Here is a 16,654-nt window from a genome sequence, read left to right on the forward strand (position 1 = left end):
ATGTTTGCAGGAGTCTAACAGAAGATGTCTATGTGAATAAGCAGGCATCACTGGTGGCTGCTGCCGCTCGTACTGCGGAGGACTTTGGACTAAGGCAGGACCTGGAGTGGACCGAGGGAGAGCTCGGCCTCGTGAAGAGGCAACCCGAGGAAAGTCAAGGTATGCAATACCCCATCTGTATACTTATAAAGGATAAATGGTTTCTGCTGATAGAAGCGTCATGGACTTTAATAGGGGCCATGACCGAAGTGGCGATCTTTAAGAAGGCGTTGGCCGAGGCCGAAGACAAAGCGGCCAAGGAACGTGCCGCGCGCGAGAAGCAAGAGGCCCGGGTCAGCGAGGTCTAGCAAGAGCTCCAGGATTTCGTCAAGAAATACGAATCCTTGGAGCGTGACTCTAAGACTCAAGAGTCCGAGCTTGCTAAGCCCCTCCAGAGCGTGCAAGACACCAAAGCCAAAGCGCAGAAGGCCCTCCAGGAGATTTAGGCAGCCAAGAAGATTGCGGCGGGTAAGGCATTTGTTATGCAAAGCAAGCATGTGAAGGAGCCTTTCCTTTTACTTACCCGAATTTGGAGTTCTCCGGGAGCATTTGTGGATCTGCCGTGCAGCATATCAGATGACGCGGAGTTCTACCGAGCCAAAGAAGGGAGCTCGACGGAGAAGTTGTTCTGGTCTCAGTATCTTGGGACAGAACATCCGATGTCCTTGAGGGACCAGCTGAAGCAACTGGTCAAGCTGCACAATGCAGCCGAACTGGCCATGAAGGACCTCATAGTCCGGCTATGGCCTGCCGAGCCTATGCCCTGCAGCTACTTCGGTCTCGTGAAGCGGCTTGTGAGTGCCTGCCCCTGACTTGAAGTCATAAAGCGGTGGGTTTGCATTGAAGGCGCGGATGGCCTTTGCCCGTGCAAAGATGCATTAGGTGAAGATGGACGCCATAGCGCTGATGGCCGAGGGGCTACCGAAGGGCAAGGAGCACCGCCGGCATGAATATTATTATGACAGTGTCCTGAAGGGCTCCCTCCTTGTGGCGGAACAATGTACTAAGGATGTAATCATTGAATGAATGCACTCATTTTATGTTGTAATATGAAACAAGTTCATTTGTGCAATATAATGCTTGTTGATTTAAAATTTTTCCTCATGTGCGGCCGTTTACAAAATCTGAGAGTTGGCCAGTCGTCGGCTTCTGCTCCCATGTAACTAGTACAGGGGTGTTCGGGATAAATCTAAACACTCTTTATCCAAGTTTTTGGTCCTTTAAGGAGGTGTTTAGCGAAACGAACAAGGAAATCAGACTCTACAGCTTTATCACCCTCACTTAGCCATGGAAGTTCTATAATTTTAAATTTTGGCTTAGCTCCTGGTATACGGAAGGCCGAACTTGGGGCGCTATACACGCCTTAATCGGACAAAGACCGATTCCTCGCATGAAGCGGAAAAAATCTTTAAGGATTTGAGACCTCTCAAATAGCGACCAGCTCTCGCCGCATCATGACAATCAGTTTTCGACTTTCTCTGTTGAGGTGCTCGTCTGGAAGAACCGGGACACAATCGCAGTAGTTCTCCCTTTACTACCCTAGACGATATAGCGGAACGTAGGGTAGCAAGCACAGGAGCCGAGCAGCCCAATTATTGACCCAAGACATGATTCGGAGCTGATGCATATAATGTTATAAGTTCAGGGCGCCACGCTGTCGAAAGTGTTCGGACTTTCTTGCCGTGTTATGGGGTACACTGAAGCCCCTAGCAAACTGAACGTACCAGAATGTACGGGTGCGATTTGTAACAAATAAACAGTCAAGGAAAAAACAAATGAAGTAATAACCTAACGCTGTAAATTATTTTCCATTGTTATTTGAGTGATATATCAAGGCGTATGTAGAGTCTGATTTGAAGCAGATAGGACTATTTGGCATGCCCTAACCAAGAGCGAGCTGCCTGTGGGTATGTAAAACAGGTATAGCGATCGTTATCAGAGACCACCTGGGGATTCCCTTGTACGTCAAAGCTCCTTGCCTCCTTGGTGTTTCCATCCCGTGATGGGTCCGATAATCAGGTTATCGGAAGAGCCTCAAGAAGAGAGGGACCTGAAAGAAAGAGAAAGGTGAGGGTATGCGGATCCTGGGGCGGTTGAGCCGCATTGTGGACTGCAGTCTAGTTGTGCCTCCGTCTATGCCCATGGTATTTTAAGTGCGTAATTATGCGCGCGCGGCGCAAATTTCACCGCTTGACTGGGACTAGGACGGAAGTCGAATTGCTAGGCGAGCTCTGGCCAGTCTGAACGATCCTGTTGCAGAGTACTTCGGACTCGCTTGATGGTGTTCGGGGGCTTTATTGCCGAATTGAGGGTCTGCCTAAGGAGGCTGCTTTGTACTTCTGCTGCAAGGGCCGCAGTGTGCTCCTCCATATGGAGGGAGCGCTCTGTATTTCCATTGACTATTATAACACCGTGGGGTTCGGGCATCTTGAGCTTGAGGTAGGCATAGTGTGGCATCGCATTGAATCGAGCGAATGCGGTTCGTCCAAGAAGTGCGTGATAACCACTGCGAAAGGGGACGATATCGAAGATTAACTCCTCGCTTCGGAAGTTGTCCGGGGATCCGAAGACCACTTCCAGTGTGATTGAGCCTATACAACAGGCCTCTACACCTGGTATGACACCTTTGAATGTGGTTTTGGTGGGTTTGATCCTTGAGTGATTGATACCCATTTTGCGCATTGTATCCTGATAAAGCAGGGTCAGGCTACTGCCACCGTCCATCAGGACTCGTGTGAGGTGGAATCCGTCAATGATAGGGTCAAGGACCAGTGTGGCTGAGCCGCCATGACAAATACTAGTCGGATGGTCCCTGCGATCAAAGGTGATCGGGCAGGAAGACCATGGGTTTAACTTTGGGGCGACTGGCTCCATCACGTAGACGTCCCTTAGTGCGCGCTTCCGCTCCCGCTTGGGGATATGGGTGGCATATATCATATTTACCATTTTTACTTGGGGAGGAAATTTCTTCTGTTGCGGACCCTTTTCCTTGTTTTCGGTGTTTAGCTTTCTGGCCTGTTTAAATACCCAACATTCTCTGTTGGTGTGGTTGGCTAGTTTATCGGGGGTGCCGTGGATTTCACATGAGCGATCGAGTATGCGGTCCAGACTGGACGGGCCCAGATTGTTTCTTTTGAATGGCTTTTCCGTTAACCGGACCTGGAGCCACTGAATCTGGCATTCACGGCCGTGTCTTCGGCGTTCTCCCCATTGTTGCGACGCTTGTGTCTGTTGTGCCGGGGCTTGCCGTTGCTATCTCTGGCATCTGAAGTGCCAGGATTTCTTGATGTGTTGTTGCTACGAGCCAACCAGCTATCCTCGCCCGCACAAAAGCGGGTCATGAGTGTCGTGAGGGCTGTCATGGATTTCGGCTTCTCTTGGCCGAGGTGTCGGGCAAGCCACTCGTCACGGATGTTATGCTTAAAGGCCGCTAGAGCTTCGGCATCTGGACAATCAGCGATTTGGTTCTTTTTAGTTAAGAACCGAGTCCAGAATTTCCTGGCTGACTCTCCGGGGTGTTGGGTTATGTGACTTAAGTCATCAGCGTCCGGTGGTCGCACATAAGTGCCCTGGAAGTTGTCAAGGAATGCGTATTCCAGGTTCTCCCAACTGCCAATGGAGTTTGCCGGCAGCCTATTCAGCCGATGCCGAGCTGGTCCCTTGAGTTTTAGTTGGAGGTACTTGATGGCATGTAGATCATCGCTGCAGGCCATGTGAATGTGGAGAAGGAAATCTTCGATCCATACCGCGGGGTCTGTTGTCCCATCATATGGTTCGATGTTCATGGGCTTAAGCCCTTCTGGGAATTCATGCTCCATTACTTCATCAACAAAGCATAGGGGGTGTGCAGCGCCTCTATACCGCGCTACATCGTGACGCAGTTCGGATGAGTCTGGTCTGTTGTATTCAGCCCGGACGGATTTGAATTTAGTATATCCTGCATGGCGGTCATCGTCACGCATTGGGGCGCGCCCCTGCGATCCGTAGATCGATCTTGACTGTCCTGCTTTGTTTTCCAATTCGTCTCACAGGTCATGCGTGTAGCCTCGGGCCTTCGTGTTTTTATTTGTTCGGTGACGGGGCGCAGGCTGGTGTTCGGGCTGATATGCTGCTTTGTCCTAGGCCACGAGGTGGTCGGTCAGCCGCATCCTGTGCGGGTAGTATAGGCTCTAGTGCCTCGTCCTCGAATTGAGGTAACAACCTGCGCCTCGGGTAACTTCTGGTTGGGTGCTCGAGTCCGTATTCCTGAGCCGCCAGAACCTCAGTCCATCTGTCAGTGAACAGATCTTGATCAGCTTGAAGCTGCTGCTGTTTTTTCTTCAGGCTCTTTGCAGTGGCTATAAGCCGGCGCTTAAAGTGCTCCTGCCCGACGGGATCCTCAGGCACGGTAATTTCTTCGTCGCCGAGGCTCACCTCATCTTCGGAGAGGGGCATGTAATTGTCATCCTCCGAGTCTTCATCGATTGCCTGTTCTTCAGGACTAATTTTCCCGTCCTCCCGCCCAGCCTGCTCGAAACTTGGCTAGGCGGGATTGTTTTCGTCTTCGGCATCATCCGGAGTGCTATTGTCTCTTGTGCCAGTATTGCTGTTTTTGCTATGGCGGGGTTTAGAGAGGCGCTGCTGATGTCAGCGCTTAGGTTGCTTCTCAAGAGGATCACCCTCTGTTGCATCCTTTTGATCCTCGCCATTATTTTATTTGGGTGTGTCCACCAGATATCTGTCGTATGATGAGGTGGCTGTCCAGCGCCCTGTGGGCGGTGGTTCCCGTTCTTCTCCGGCATCGTCGTCCATACCGTCGATGTCTTCAGAGTCGAAATCAAGCATGTCGGTTAAGTCGTCGATAGTGGCTATTAAGTGGGTGGTGGGTGGGTAACAAATTCCTTCATCGTCTGCTTCCCACTCAAGCCAGACATAGTTCGGCCAAGAGTCTCCTGACAGGGAGAGAGATTCTAATGAGTTTAGCACCTCGCCCAAGGGCGAGTGCTGAAAGATATCCGTGGAGCTAAACTCCATAATCGGTGGCCAGTTAGATCCGATGGGCACGGATGCACGTGGTTCGGAGCCTATGGCCGGAGACGAACCCGAGGGTCCGATGACACAGACCTCATTGGAAGTGAAATCTGTGTTCGGCTCTATCACTGTTGAGTGTGCGCCTTCCGTGGCGGGGTCCATCCTCCCATCCTCGGATGGCATGATCTGCACTAGATTTAAAGCCAGGGCCACTACAGGTGTGATCTCCTGAACACCGTCCAACGGCAGATCTAAGTCATGCTCGTCGCGACTGTAGAGTGCACCTGTCATGGGCTCGAATCCGTCGAAGATTAATTCTCCGGACATGTCGGCAGTGTCATTCAGGCTTCCAAACCTGACCTGATGGCCAGGGGCGTAGCTATCGATCTGCTCCAGATGGCCAAGCGAGTTGGCCCGTAGTGCGAAGCCACCTAATACGAAGATCTATCCGGGGAGGAAAACCTCACCCTGGACCACATCGTTGTACATGATTGAAGGATCCATCAAGCCTTACGGTGACGACATAGTGGAACTCTCAATGAAAGCACCAATGTCGGTGTCAAAACTGGCGGATCTCGGGTAGGGGGTCTCGAACTACGCGTCTAAGGCTAATGGTAACAGGAGGGAGGGGACACAATGTTTACCCAGGTTCGGGCCCTCTCTATGGAGGCAATACCCTACTTCCTGCTTGATTGATCTTGATGATATGAGTATTACAAGAGTTGATCTACCACGAGATTGTAGAGGCTAAACCCTTGAAGCTAGCCTATGATTATGATTGTACTTGTCCTACGGACTAAACCCTCCGGTTTATATAGACATCGGAGAGGGCTAGGGTTACACAGAGTCGGTTACAAATAAGGGAATCCACATATCTGAATTGCCAAGCTTGCCTTCCACGCAAAGGAGAGTCCCACCCAGACACGGGACAAAGTCTTCAATCTTGTATCTTCATAGTCCAACAGTCCGGCATAAGCATATTGTCCGGCTGTCCGAGGACCCCCTAATCCAGGACTCCCTCAATCATTCCCAGCATCACAAACCTCTTCCTCTCAGCCTCTTGCATGTTTCCCTTGGTTCCGAGGAGCTCTGTTGGGGCAATTTGCTTCACTGCCCCGGCCCTTACCGCCAGTACCATTCTGGCCTCTTTCCTTATCTCGCTTCTCATACCCAGCCCTCTGCTTTTTGACACGCTGCTCGACTTGATGACTTTCCTAGAGATCGTGGCCCTTGGTACGATGGATCTTACAGTACGACAAATCACTTTTCCCAACCTTCTCGGTAGCCGCTGCCTCCCGGCAGTCAGTTCACGCGGAAACTTCCTTGCCAGGGGCTTCGGCTTTTGCCTTCTTGCCGGTACTAGGTGTGTCCGATCCCTCAACGGCCATCACTGCTTTATCCTTGTTCTTCTTGTTGCGCCTCTTATTCTTTTTCTTATGGTTAGTGGTCTCGTCGTCATCTTCTTAGTCGATGTCGATGCAACCCTCCTCTCCAGGAAGCTTCCTCCATTCCTCCACCCGGGCACTCTTGTCTTCCAAAGTGTACAACTCCTTCATAGTCTTGGGTAGCTTGACATTCATCTTGGAAAGTATCCTTCGATTGCACACATTAGAATGAAAGACGACTATCACAGTTGCCGGGTGGATATCTGGGATTGTCAGTGTTCTGGGAACCAGGGTACCCAGACATGCCTGCCTGCGGCCCACGACACGGCTCCCTCGACGGCTTAGTATGGCCCATCTTCAGCAACGACAAGACAAGACCCTCGCGAGGGGCCAAGCCTCGTGAGGAGAATGACACCAACACCTCCTGAGGGAGCGGCCACCCCAGGCGGCTTCCTGAGGAGCAGAGATTTCTATGCAAGGCCTCACCTCATGAGGCTAAAATGACATCAACCATGATGACCAAGGCCAGGCACGCGCTAGCGGGCACGGAGCGGCAGGTTTCCCTTTGGTTCTAAGGAGGCAAGCGCAGGTGCGGAGTCCCAAGGAATCAACCAAAGGTTGCCATTTGCGTGCAACAAGACCAGGACCACCAGAACGGAAGGATGGATGTCATCCTCGAGCCCACCATGACATCATCATCAGAAGCTTTGCAGGAGAAGACCACCTTTCACCAGGATCGAGTATACTACTTGTCCCCTTTCAAATTTGTCCATTGTGGGATCCCTTCCCACCTAAGTTTTGGGGAAGAGGACCAAGGCCACAATAAATATAGCTTAGCCATCACGATAGGAGGCATAGGGTGATCGACTCGTAGAATCCCCAGGAGGTCACCCCAAGAACAAGCCTCCTGAAGTTGTTCTTCCACTTGTACTAGTTCATCCTCAGCCTCCCGCGAGGCTAATCCACCACAAAGCGGGAGTAGGATTTTACACTGCAAGGTGGCCCGAACCTGGGTAAACTACCGTGTCCATTTCCTTCCTGTTCATCGAGCTAGGTCCTGAGAGCAGCGGATTGATTGGCTTGAGAGGTTGAGTTCTTCACACACGCACCTAAGTTTAAACCTTTCTTGGGTCTGCGGAGCATGGAATCCGACATTTGGCGCGCCAGGTAGGGGCGTGTCAAAGGTCGGTCTCTTGATCAACCATGTTCCACCCTCGCCGCTAGGTCTCCATGGCGGGCACCGCTCCTTTTGCTGGTCCATCGGGTGTGTTCGGAGGCGTTGTCGGCCTCTGGGCTTTCTCGCCCGCCCTGCGGCAGGTGCGATGGCCTCAAAAGTTCTGGCCGGAGCAGCCGCCGTGCTACGACGGCGCGACAGACCCTACGGAGATCCTCCGAGCGTATGTGGAGGCTATCTGGGCAGCGGGCGGAGATGGCAAGGCCATGGCAAATTGGCTCCCAATGGCACCCACAGGCATGCCTTGCACCTCGCTACTCCAGCTACCAGAGTCTTCAGTGGCTTCTTGGGAGGAGTTGTACAAGTTCTTCATCGCACGCTTCATGGTCCCGGCACACCACACCGTCACAGCCATCCTCGGTGGATCGCAGGCACCCGCTTCAAGAGGCCACGACACGAAGTTCTTCCGTTAGACAGGGGCTTCTCCATCCCCATGAGGGTCCCCTCCGGACTGGGCGACGCCCAAGGATGACTTCACCTTTGACTCCAGAGATCACCCCATGACCACGGCTGGTGCCAGCGCACTGCCCATGCTCTGCATCCCCACTATCTACAATGTAGCGGTCACTAGGCCTCTCGCCGATGGCGGCGCCGGCCTCAACATCCTTTCCATGGAGGCGTTCGTCTTGCTCCACGTGCCTCACGACCGGCTCCTCCCCACCAGACCATTTTCTGGAGTGGTCGGTGGCTCCACCTGCCCCATGGGGCAGACTCGCCTCCCCGTCACCTTCGGAACACGCGACAATTACCACACTGAGCTCATCGTCTTCAATGCCGCACGCATCAGGCTCACGTATACGGCCATACTTGGGTACCCGGCCCTCGCCAAGTTTATGGCGGCAACGCACCCCGGCTACAACATCATGAAGATGCCAGGAAGCAGCAGCGACCTCACCATGGCGGGGTAAATTGGGCATGCGCTGACGGCCCTCAAGCTCACCTTCAAGGCTGTGGCAGCCGCGCGGCCAGGCGCGGGGAGTGTTCTGGAGAGCCCGGGGCTTCTGCAGGAAAGAAGAAGCCGTTGTTCTCCCAAGACCGGGATGAGACGAAGCAATTACTGGTCGACAATGACGCAGAGTTAGCAGCTACCTTCAACATAGGTGCTGGCCTTCCCCGAGACTAGGAGGAGGCATTGGTCAGCTTCCTCCACCTGAACAAGGATGTATTTGCATGGCAAGCAACGGACCTGGTAGGCGTCCCGCGAGGGATGATCGAACACCACCTCATGGTTAGCCCCCACACGCGCCCCGGGAAGCACAAGGCACAACAGCTAGCCCCGGAGAAGCAATCATTCATCGTCCAGGAGACCCACAAGCTATAGGAGGCCGGCGTCATCCGGGAAGTGCAGTACTCGGAGTGGTTGGCAAACCCAGTCATCATCCCCAAGAAGGGCGGGAAAGAGCGCATGTGTGTTGACTTCTCAAGCCTGAACAAAGCTTGCCCTCAGGATCCATTCCCTCTTCCTCGCATCGACCAGATCGTCGACTCTACCGCCGAGTGCGATCTACTGTGCTTCCTAGATGCCTTCTCAGGCTATCAAATCAAGATGGCGGTGGAAGATGTAGCGAAGACGACCTTGTTGACCCCATGCGGGGTGTATTGCTACACCTGCATGCCGTTTGGGTTGCGCAATGCTAGAGCAACCTTCCAACGGTTGATGCGCATCGCTTTGGGCAAGCAGCTTGGGAGAAACGCCGAGGCTTACGTCGATGATATAGTGGTCAAGTCCAAGGAGGCAAGAACCCTTGTTGGAGATCTGGAGGAGATGTTCGCCAACCTGCATGAGGTGAAGCTGCAGCTTAATCCTGAGAAGTGTGTATTCAGTGTCCCATCTGGCAAGCTATTGGGGTTCCTGGTCTCGCACAAAGGAATTGCGGCCAACCCAGAGAAGGTCAAGGCAATAGAAAGGATGAGCCCACCTCAAACTCTTAAGGAGATGCAGAAGCTGGCAGGCTGCGTGACCTTGCTTGGGCACTTCATCTCCAGGCTAGGTGAGCGCGCCCACACTTTCTTCAAGCTGATGAAGCGGAAGGGCCTGTTTGAATGGACTTTAGAGGCTGATGCGGCTTTCCAAGACCTCAAGAAGTACCTCGCCAGCCCACCGGTGATGGTGGCTGCCATGGGAAACCACGGCCAGCTATGGGACAAAGGGTCCTTTGTGGTTTGGCAGGGGGATGTCACGTTGCACAAAGAGCAGAGGAGCATGGGGCGGGATGGCAGGGATCACACGAGCAATTTTACCCAGGTTCAGGCTGCCGCGAGGCATAAAATCTACTCCTGCTTTGTTGGATTGATGGTGTAAGAATGGTGGTGGAGCATAGTACACTTGCCCGGCAGGGGCGGCAGTGGCTATGCTCGTATGAGAGTGTGGGTGTCCAATATTCCAACCCTTTCTACGATTGCCACAGGCCTCCTTTTATAGATCAAGGGGTTACCACAATTGCAAATCAATCATTGCATACTGATAAGATAGCGAAAGTTCTATCATTACCTAACTCTGCACGCTGACAGAGCACATTAAATTCGCCGCTCAATGTCACATCATTTCTCGCCCGGCAAGCCTTGCCGGGCTATTTTGCCAGCTTCGCGCCTGCTTGCCTGACATGTCGCAGGATGGGTGTCGACTATAGGCTTTCCTATAGAAAGAGGTTTCCACGTGGCGAATGGCTACCACTTAATCACTTTGCGGCTTGACACTGCACTGATTGACAACGTGGGTCGTGGTGCAGTGGTTGGTGAGGTGTTTCTTACCTCCGCGAGTCCCGGCAGGCCCTGCCGGGGCGTCTTGTGTATTCTCTTCTGGGGCAGCTTCGCCCTCGTCAAGCTTGTTTACCCGGCAAGGGAGGCTTTTCTCCTGGTGGTATCTTGCTTCTCTGGCTTGTTCTTGGCCCTCTTGCTCCATATGCTGGTCCTTCGAAGATCTTGGTCTCTTGTATTCTAGCACGTCCTGGTGCCTTCCGTGCACGAGTCAGGGGAAAACATATACCCCTGTCCATTTTCCCCGACATAAGCCCCTGGGCCTGAGCCATACGTGTCGGTGCGGCACGTTGGGTTAGGCCCCCAAATAGTGAAGGAAATATGCCCTAAAGGCAATAATAAAGTTGTTATTTTATATTTCCTCATTTCATTATAAATGTTTATTATTCATGATAGAATTGTATTAACTGGAAACTTGATACATGTGTGGATACATAGACAAAACACCGTGTCCCTTGTAAGCCTCTACTAGACTAGCTCGTTAATCAAAGATGGTTAAGTTTCCTAACTATAGACATGTGTTGTCATTTAATGAACAGGATCACAACATTAGGAGCATGATGTGATGGACAAGACCCATCTGTTATCTTAGCATAATGATTGTTCAGTTGTATTGCTATTGCTATCTTCGTGTCAAATACATATTCCTTCGACTATGATATTATGCAAATCCCGGATATCAGAGGAATACCTTGTGTGCTATCAAACGTCACAACGTAACTGGGTGATTATAAAGATGCTCTACAGGTATATCCGAAGGTGTTTGTTGTGTTGGCATAGATCAAGATTAGGATTGGTCACTCCGAGTATCAGAGATTTATCTCCGGGCCCTCTCGGTAATGCACATCATAAGAAACATTGCATGCAAAGTGACTAATGAGTTAGTTTTAGGATGATACTTTACAGAACGAGTAAAGAGACTTGCCGGTAACGAGATTGAACTAGGTATGAAGATACCGATGATCAAATCTCGGGCAAGTAACATACCGGTGGACAAAGGGAATGATGTATGTTGTCATAACGGTTCAACCGATAAACATCTTCGTGAAATATGTAGGAATCAATATGGGCATCTAGGTACTGATGTTGGTTATTGACAAGAGAGGTGTCTCGGTCATGACTACATAATTCCCGAACCCGTAGGGTCGCACGCTTAATGTTTGTTGATGCTAGAGTAGTATCGGGGTATTTGATGAGTGGTGACCAAATGTTGTTCAGAGTCCCAGATGAGATCCCGGACGTCACAAGGAGTCTCGGAATGGCCGAGAGGTAAAAGTTTATATATGATAAGTCATATTTTGGGTTCTGGAAAAAAGGTGCATTTTTTTTGGTATTGTACCGAGAAGCTTCCAGAAGGTTCCGGAGGATTCCGGAGGAGTCTGGAAGTCCCCAAGTGGGTTTACCATGACCCGAGGACTACCATGGGCTGCGAGGAGCTGCCCTGGCCTTATTGGGCCAGGCACACCAAGTCCTCAAAAGCCCATATGGCTAGGGAAGGCAAAAACACTACAAAAATATACACTTCCGTGATGATACGTGTTTGTCACAATAGGTCGCGTTTTCTGTCATGCATGTACATCCATGACGATTTTATGACAGAATCAAGATAGTTATACCTGTGCTATCGTAGAAGTGTTCCATGACATTACCAAAATTATCATCACGGAAGTGTCCACTTCCATGACGATAAATCGCGCGTCACAGAGGTGCTTTCGTCAAGGGTGAACGACACGTGGCATCCACCGTAACGGAACGCCGTTAAGCTATCGGGTCAGGTTTTGGATCCGATAACTCGTTAACAACCTGGACCAATGGGGATTTTCCACGTATAAAATCATCATTGGCTGGAGGAAACACGTGTCGGCTCATTGTTGGGATAGATGTCATCCACTCATTGGATAGAAGGCGCATATGATACGTCGACACGTGGCACGGCCCAACACAGGCCCATTCCTGTGAAAAGTTCGGCCCGTTTGACTTGGACAAAAGGTGGCAGGCCGGCCCATGGAAAGCCTGTTAACGGCATGTTCGCATATAGCCCATTTACAGCCTACTAACCCAAGGCCCGTTACGCCCTATCCGAATTAGGCCCAGTAGCGTCATCTGGGCCATCCAATATGATTCTAGCCCATTTTCACTTCTGGCCCATGTATGGCCCATGACGTCTTTCGGCCTATATGAGGCCCTTTGTAACTCTTCGCTCATTAACGGACCATGGTGAAACTGGCCCGCAATGAACAGTGTATCACTTTATACCCATTATCGGCCTGTGGTGAAACTGTCAAGTAATGAACAGTGTATCACTTTATACCCATTAACGGCCTGTGGTGAAACTGGCCCGTAATGAACAGTGTATCACTTTATACCCATTAAAGGCCCGTTATTCCGTTGGGCCGTTTCAGTCCCATCTTATCTTTCGGCCTTCCTAGAGCCCATTTATTCTTGGGCTCATTTCCAGCATTCGTTTACTTACGTCCCGTTACTATCGTTTTCTGCTTGTGGGCTAAATTTAGCCCGAGGTTACTGTTGGCCTGTTTGTGGCCCGTTAATAAGTTGGGATGTTTTCATAGCTTCATCAAATATGGCCGATTAATGACGACCTGTTATGGTCGGCCCATGAACAGACGATTCCAACTCTAGCCCATTTACGGCCATAATGCGGTCTAATATTGGCCCATGTTTGGCCAACCGATCATACGGCCCGTACAAGGCACATTGATGATACGGCCCGTAGAAGGCCCATTGTGTCTACGACCCATATAAGGCCCATTGTTTCTATGACACGTAGAAGGCCCATTGTTTCAACGGCCCGTAGGAGGGAAATGGTAACTACAGTAAATATGTAGCCCATGTGTCAGGACCCCGACTCAATGCCACATCGATCTAGCATGTAACACCTCATATCACTTTGCGGCCTCACGCACGGTATTCCCACGGGTGTCGCCTTACCTTTGCCCGGGACCGTTTGCGCCTTTTGGCACACGTATATGACAGTGTCGCTAGCATCCATATGATAAGGAGCCCGGGCTGACATGGCTAGTCGTAAACCCAAAGTGGCACAGACTTACAGGGACAGGCATCCATGACCCAGCATCGAACGTGTCGGTCATCAGCGAGTGAATCCAGGCTGTAGCACTGGGCTAGCAGGACTCCGGTGAACCGGGCTGTAGCGGGCTAACAGGACTCCGGTATTCATCGCGTGACATTTCCCCGAAGGGACAGACACAGGAACGAAGAAGGACACATGCCGGCCAGCCTAAGTGTTCCGGAGCAGTAGCAAGCTACCATGGCTCGGTGGAAACACTAGGAGACATTTCCCCGTAAGAGAGGCTACTAAAGATAAACAACTAGATGGTCAGATCCCACACATACCAAGCATTTCAATAACATACACACAATATGCTCGATATGTGCAAATACAACATGGCATCACAACATGACTCTACGACTCAAGTAATTTATTCAATAGGCTCCGAGGAGCGAGATATTACAAACATGGGTCTCATGACCCAACAATCAGAGCATACAAATCAAGCACAAGCGGAAGCTATCATGTCTGGGTACAGACATCTATAACTGAAAAAGGCTGAGAAGCCTGACTATCTACCAAATCCTGCCGAGGCACAAGACCGTAGCTGAGGTAACAAGCTAAACGTCGAAGTCCACGTGGAACTACTAGTGAGACCGAAGTCTCTCTGCAAAAACATAAAATAGGCAAACGTGAGTACAAATGTACCCAGCAAGACTTACCTCAGAACAAACTACATATGCATCATTATCAACAAGGGGATAGTGGGGTTTAACTGCAGCAAGCCAGCTTTGACTCGGTGGCTATCCTAAACTACGACTGCAAAGTAACTCTTTGAGGTGGCGCACACGAGTCCACATATTCACCATATCAATACACCACTATGGATCCACTCCCGTCTCCCTACGAGAACGCCATCCATAGCACTCACGCTTATCTTGCGTATTTTTAGGGTATCCACTTTCACTTGTCTATGAACTGATATGAGCAACCCAGAAGTCCTTTTCCGCGGACACGGCTATTCGAATAGATGATGTTAACCCTGCAGGGGTGTACTTCTTCATACATGTTTCCACCACTTAGCGTCTGCACACGACATGTGCTCGGCAGACTTCAAGCGAAAGCCGACGTGGGTGTAGACCACGACCTACCTAAACACTCAAGTCTCTAGTCCAGGTTTATCGCCTATTCGTGTTCCATCCATGAGGAGATCCGGCCGGAGTTTCGCTCACAGCCCCAAACGATGTGAACAAGGTTCCGTGACACCAAACGGGCGCCCGGTATACCCGGCCACGTGCCTACCGCATCACAGCCCACCCCTACGGTCAGCGCTGTCCACGGCCTCCAGCATACTACAAACACCAGAAACTACTTGCAACTCCTGGACAGAGGACTAGGTCATATTTCAGGGCCCAATGTATGGTAGTAGCTGAATCATGGATCACAAACACAGAACTCAGTTCCTGAGGACGGCTGCAATGAGACAACCCACCATGTACTCCTACATGGCCTCTCACCGCTACCTTTACCAAAACGTGTTCACACACTTAGCTCACACACAGTAGGACATGTTCACACGCCTCTGATTCATCCCCGATGAATCAGACCTGACTCAACTCTAAGCAGTAGCAGGCATGACAAGCAAGCATGAATGAGTAGGCGCAACAGGGCTCAAACAACTCCTACTCATGCTAGAGGGTTTCATCTATTTACTGTGGCAATGACAGGTCATGCAAAGGATAAAGGGGTTCAGCTACCGCAGCAAGTAACAGATGAATCGATGTTGTCCTAATGCAGTAAAAGAGAGCAGGAGCGAGAGAGTAGGATTGTATCGGAATGAACAAGGGGGTTTTGCTTGCCTGGCACTTCTGAAGATAACATTGAGTCTTCATCAGTGTCAACGATCACATCGTCGGTACAACATCTACCGAGGGGGAACAACACCGGCAAACACAGAAGAAACACGATCAATGCAATGCACAATATGATGCATGCTATGACATGGCAATATGAATGTGTTTTGAGCTAATGCACTTAGCTATGATTTAAATGAGGTTGGTTTGAATACATGATTCAAATTCCAACTCCATATATGATTATTTAAATGCCCTTTATTTGTTTTGTCCAAATCAGAGGACAAACATTGTTTAGACATGCATGAAAATGGTACAGATGGATTCCTTGAATTTTTCTGATAATTTTTCATATATAAATTATTTAATTTGGAGTTACGGTTAAATTTCTATGATTTTTAGAAGTTTATACAATTTTCTGGAATTTCAGAATTAAATTAAATCCAGAAAACATTACTGCGTCAGCATGACGTTGGCATGACGTCAGCAAGTCAACAGGGGCCGGTCCGGGTCAAACCTGACCAGTGGGGCCCACTGGTCAGTGACTATGGCTAATCCTAATATAACTTAAACCTAACCTAGTTTAATTAGCCGGCCGGGCCCGCAGGTCAGTGAGTCAGTGGCTAGAAAAGTTAGAAAAAACTAAACTAATTAACAGGGGCTGGCCCCACCTGTCATCGACCCAGGGGGGTCAAACCCCTGGTCAACAGGGCCTAACCCGCCGGCGGTGAGTCGCCGGCGAGGCCGAGGCGGCGGAGGCCTTCGGGTTTCTTGCTCCGGTGACCAAACAGACGGAGGAGGGGCTCTACGGATAGCTGGAAGGGCGCCGCGTCTTCCTGTGGAGTCGGTTGGGGTCGGGGCAGCCGGAATCGGCGCCGGCGACGACCTAGGTGGCCGCCGGAGTTCGGCCGAGGTCGAACACGGCGCTGTGGTGCACTAGAGGGAAAACGGAAGGGCTCTGCGGGCTCCTGAGAGGGCGGCGAACTTGGTAACATGCTCGGGCGCAAGCTGGGGTGACCCTGGCCACGGCAGCGCCATGGCCGGCGGCGAGGAGCAATCGGCCGTGGTGGAGAAAGAGGCTAGGGGATGAGCGCGAGCTTGAGAGAAGGGGGAAGAGGAAGAGGGGCTCACAGTGGATCGAACGGAGGGGTCGGCGAGCTCGGGGAAGGCCGCACGGCGACGAATTTGACGACGGCGATCCTAGGTGGCCGAGGAGGGGAATGGCGGAGCTAGCGGCATCCAGGGGCTTCCGACGCCTTTCGTCTGGGTGGGGATGAAGAGGGAGACGAGGCGGAGCTTTCCGGAGCGTCTGCGAGGCGTGGGGTGGCCGGTAGGCGTGGCTATGGCG

Source organism: Triticum aestivum, chromosome 2B, assembly GCF_018294505.1.
Source record: "Triticum aestivum cultivar Chinese Spring chromosome 2B, IWGSC CS RefSeq v2.1, whole genome shotgun sequence".
Lineage (NCBI taxonomy): Eukaryota > Viridiplantae > Streptophyta > Magnoliopsida > Poales > Poaceae > Triticum > Triticum aestivum.